The sequence below is a fragment of the Nicotiana tabacum genome, chromosome 17, assembly GCF_000715075.1.
Source record: "Nicotiana tabacum cultivar K326 chromosome 17, ASM71507v2, whole genome shotgun sequence".
Taxonomy (NCBI): Eukaryota; Viridiplantae; Streptophyta; class Magnoliopsida; order Solanales; family Solanaceae; genus Nicotiana; species Nicotiana tabacum.
The window spans coordinates 21,539,649-21,544,907 of record NC_134096.1 but is presented as its reverse complement, the minus strand read 5'-3'; positions in this window follow the sequence as shown (position 1 = coordinate 21,544,907).

Genomic DNA, 5,259 nt, shown 5'->3' with positions numbered 1-5,259 from the left:
CAATAAGATTTATTGTAAGGACCAAACGGTCAAATGAATCGTGCCCGCTCAAACCGCTCTAGCCCTGGCACAAAACATGTATACATTTGTGCACAAGAATATAAAAGAAGATTCTTCCTTGCACATAAACAACTTGTCCTTTGAGATATTTCTTACATCTTTCAAGAAGCCAAAGATATAGAGCCCAAGGGCCACCTTAATTCGAGTTCAAGCATTCACTTCACTCGGGGACTGTAGGCATTTTCCGAGTTAAAAGGCTAAGGCCGTTCCATATTAAAAACATTTGAGGGCATGAAGTTTATTTTTGGCAATGCCCGAATTAAAAGGCTAAGGCCGTTCCGAGTTAAAAAAACTCGAGGGCATGAAACTTATTTGGCATTACCCGAATTAAAAGTCTAAGGCCATTCCGAGTTAATAACACTCGAGGGCATGAAGCTTATTTTGCATTGCCTGAATTAAAAGGCTAAGGCCATTCCGAGTTAATAACACTAGAGGGCATGTAACTTATTTGGCATTGCCCGAATTAAAAGGCTAAGGTCGTTCCGAGTTAAAAACACTCGAGGGCGTGAATCTTATTTGGCATTGCCCGAATTAAAAGGCTAAGGCTATTCCGAGTTAATAACACTCGAGGGCATAAAGCTTATTAGGCATTGCCCGAATTAAAATGTTAAGGCCATTTCGAGTTAATAACACTCGAGGGCATGAAGATTATTTTGCATTGCCCGAATTAAAAGGCTAAGGTCATTCCGAGTTAATAACACTCGAGGGCATGAAGCTTATTTGGCATTGCCCGAATTAAAAGGATAAGGTCGTTCCGAGTTAATGACTCTTGAGGGAATGAAACTTATTTGGCATTGATCGAAATTAAAAGGCTAAGGGAGTTAATAACACTCGAGGGCATGGAACTTATTTGGCATTGCCCGAATTAAAAGGCTAAGGCCGTTCCGAGTAAAAAACACTCGAGGGCATGAAGTTTATTTGGCATAGCTCGAATTAAGAGGCTAAGGCCATTCCGAGTTAATAACACTCGAGGGCATGGAGCTTAATTGGCATTTCCAGAATTAAAATGCTAAGGCTATTGCGAGTTAATAACACTCGAGGTCATGAAGCTTTTTTGGCATTGCCCGAATTAAAAGGCTAAGGCCATTCCGAGTTAAAAATACTCGAGGGCATGAAGGTTATTTGGCATTGCCCGAATTAAGAGGCTAAGGCCATTTCTAGTTAATAATACTCGAGGGCATGAAGCTTATTTTGCATTGCCCAAATTTAAAGGCTAAGGCCATTCCGAGTTAATAACACTCGAGGGCATAAAGCTTATTTGGCATTTCCCGAATTAAAAGGCTAAGGCTATTCCGAGTTAATAACACTCGAGGGCATGATGCTTATTTGGCATTGCCCGAATTAAAAGGCTAAGGCCGTTGCGAGTTAAAAACACTCGAGGGCATGAAGCTTATTTGGCATTGCTTGAATGAAGAGGCTAAGGCCGTTCCGAGTTAAAAATACGCGAGGGCATGGAGCTTATTTGGCATTGCCCGAATTAAAAGGCTAAAGCCATTCCGAGTTAATAACACTCGAGGGCATAAAACTTATTTGGCATTGTCCGAATTAAAAGGGTAAGTCCATTCCGAGTTAATAAAACTCGAGGGCATGAAGCTTATTTAGCATTTATCGAATTAAAAGGCTAAGGCTGTTCCGAGTTAAAAATAATCGAAGGCATGAAGCTTATTTGGAATCGCCCGAATTAAAAGGTTAAGGCCATTCCGAGTTAATAACACTCGAGGGCATAAAGCTTATTTGGAATTGCTCGAATTAAAAGGCTAAGGCCATTCTGAGTTTATAACACTCGAGGGCATAAAGCTTATTTGGAATTGCCCGAATTAAAAGGCTAAGGCCATTCTGAGTTAATAACACTTGAGGGCATGAAGCTTATTTGGCATTGCCCAAATTAAAAAGCTAAGGCCGTTTCGAGCTAAAAACACTCGAGGGCATAAAATTTATTTGGCATTGCCCAAATTAAGAGGCTAAGGCCGTTCCGAGTTAACAAAACTCGAGAGCATGAAGCTTATTTGGCATTACCCGAATTAAAAGGCTAAGGCCATTCCGAGTTAATAATACTCGAGGGCATAAAGATTATTTGGCATTGCTCGAATTAAAATGCTAAGGCCATTCCGAGTTTATAACACTCAAGGGCATGAAGCGTATTTGAAATTGCCTGAATTAAATGGCTAAGGCCGTTCCGAGTTAAAAACACTCGAAGACATGAAGCTTATTTGGCATTGCCCGAATTAAAAGGTTAAGGCTGTTCCAAGTTAATCACACTCGAGGGCATGAATCGTATTTGACATTGCCCAAACTAAAAGGGGCTACGACAATATTAATATAGCTCGGATACGTAACAAAAAGAAGGCCTTCGAAAAATTCTTATAACCGATTCTAAAGGCTACTCTCACCAAGCTATAAACCTAAATTATTCTGGGGAAACGTTTCGGTAACACCGAATCCCTACAATGACTTAACACAAAGTAACGTTAAAGGAAAGATTTGTTCAAACCTTCGAACATAACCTAAGTATTTCATGCTAAGGCATTTCGACCTTTGTAAAAACAAATAAAAGCAAAAATATAGTGCAAAAGCTGTGAAACGGAATGAGCTTTATATATATATCAACATTTCTTTACAAGGACTGAGTAACCCCGATACATATCTTTTACAACGGCCGAACGACCTCGACAAAAAGATAGTGCAAAAAACAAAAAGATCCTAAATGGTCTAATCTTCATTGGGGGCCTCACCATCGGAGTCACCCGACTCTTCAGACCCCTCAGAATCTTCCTCGGGATAAGCCAGCTTCCTCGACTTGGCTTCGTATATCTTGGCATTTTTGATTTCATCCAATAAGTCAAAACTTTAAGCATGGACACCCTCGAGGGCCTCCCTTCGGGATTGCCACCTCGCATGCTTCACCATGTTTTTTGCTTGTTCCTGAATCGCCTCGACATTAGCTTTATATTGGGCCACCTTATCATCGGCCTCGTCTCTGACCACAACAACCTCTAACTCTGCCGCCTCAAGCTCCTTGGCCAGGTTCTCTTGACCAGAAACAACCGAGTTCAATTGAGATTGGAGTCACTCGATCGTATTTAACTACACCGAGTATTTCTCCTTTATAGCCCGAAGATGAACCTCAGCCGAAGCCAACTGCGCCCGGGCTGTCTCTTTTTTTGAGGCCAGGTGGTCCATATTTTTCTTTTATTCTTCGGCCTCAACCTTCACCATGTCCACCTCCACCTGGAGATGCTCGATCTGGTCAAGTCTCTTTTGAACCTGTGGGTTTGGGTCGTTAGCCAATGTGTCTGAATCATCATCACTAAGTTCAAATATTTGTCTTAATTGCTCGACCAAATTGGCATGCCCCTCCCGAGACGCTTCTAACTCGGCCTGGAGCCTCTCGCTAAGAAGCTTGTAAATATCCTTCTTCTCAGCAAGCTCTCGAGTCACGGCCTCATGACTCTTGAACTCCTCATGATATCGGAGAAAGGCCTCGTGATGAAGTGCCGAGGCTTGCAAGCACAAAGGAAAATGTTAAGATTAGTTACGACTAAATCTAAGTACATAATAAAGGGACATTCGAAGTTGCCCGATTCAACGCTTGTTGAGCTTCGTTGAACATGCAGGGCCTTCCACCTCGTTCATTTTGGCATGATCCTCTTCGATCACCAAGCACCGAAGGTAACTGGCAATCCCCACGGGGGGCAGAGAGAATCCGGGCATCCTACGGAATTGACATATAAATTGCTTGTCTTCGAGTAGGATCAACACTCGAAGCTGGGAACTGATTCACTAATTTTGGGCTTGAAGAAGGCCCGCCATCTCCCGGGAACGGTATTTTCTTTGGTATCGGTAAGTCACCCAACCCGGTGACATCCTCCGAAATAGTAGAATCTATGCCATTGAAGAAATTATGGAAAGAATCGACTGCTCCTTGGTCCCCTTCGTTGAGGTTACCTTTCAACGTCTGAGCCTCGTTTATCATAGAATCGCTAAACGAAGGCGATCCAAATAGATCGATCACCCAAGCACCTCCTTAGGCACATTACCTTCTGACCGAGAAGTACCGGTCATAGTTTCTTTTTCGACCTCCCTAACTCGGGGCGAAACGGTATCGACCCTCCCTGGTTCGGAGACTTCAACCATTGATTCTTCTACGGCCTCCATGGCTTGAGGCAGCTCGGAACCTCTTCTCACGCGGGTCACCAATTCAGAATCTTCTTCTTCTTCGAACTCATCCCTCAAGCGACGGAGTGAATCCGATGAGAGTTCTCGAGCGCTGGTATTCTTAGGTTTGCACACCAGCCACTTCCTCGGTCTCTTCTTTTGAAGGCTCGAGGAACTCGGAGCTATTCCTCATTTCTTCTCTTTATCCTGCTTCAGAGCAGGGGGATCTGCGTATATGTCATCATCGGCTGATGAAGACCTCATTTCGACATCTTTTGGTAGACCTGCAAAAAGAGAGTAAAATGATTAAGATATCGATGATGTGAAAGTAAGATCAAATATAACTTACAGAAAAATATTCTCACCATGGTTACGGGCCTCCCATCGGCCCTTCGAGAGCTCACGCCATAAGCACTCGGAATAAAGTCTCTGTGCCTTAATGCCTTCGACCCTCTCCTTGAGTCGATGAATGGCATCTGACATCCGGCCAATAACAACATCATCACATAACATCGATGAGAAGGGAGGAAAACGAAAAGTAATAAAAGAAATTTTGAAGGCGAAGTTACATTTACGTTTCATGTTCCATTTCTCGGGGAATGGCATGCCCGCAGCTGGGATTAAGTCTGAGGTCCATACTTGAACAAATCAGCCCAACCAACCCTGGTCCCGATCCTCGTCGATGCTCGAGAATAAGGCCTTAGTGGCTCTACGTGCGAGCTTGATTAATCCCCCTCGGTAAAGTCGAGGGCTATACATGCACATGAGGTGGTCGAGGATAAATAGACACCCCTCGATCTTGCTCACAAAGAAACAAAGCAGAATAAAAATCCTCCAAAACGAAGGATGGATCTGCCCGAGAGTCACTTCATATGTTTTGCAAAAGGCTATGATAACTGGGTCTAAATAATTCAGCGTGAAAGGGTAAGTATAAACACTTAAAGAACCTCAACGTGGGTGGTGATCGATTCCTCAGGGGTAGGGACCACTATGAGTTTATCTTCCCTGTTGCAGTCCTCTTTGACCTTATCGAGGATGTTGGAA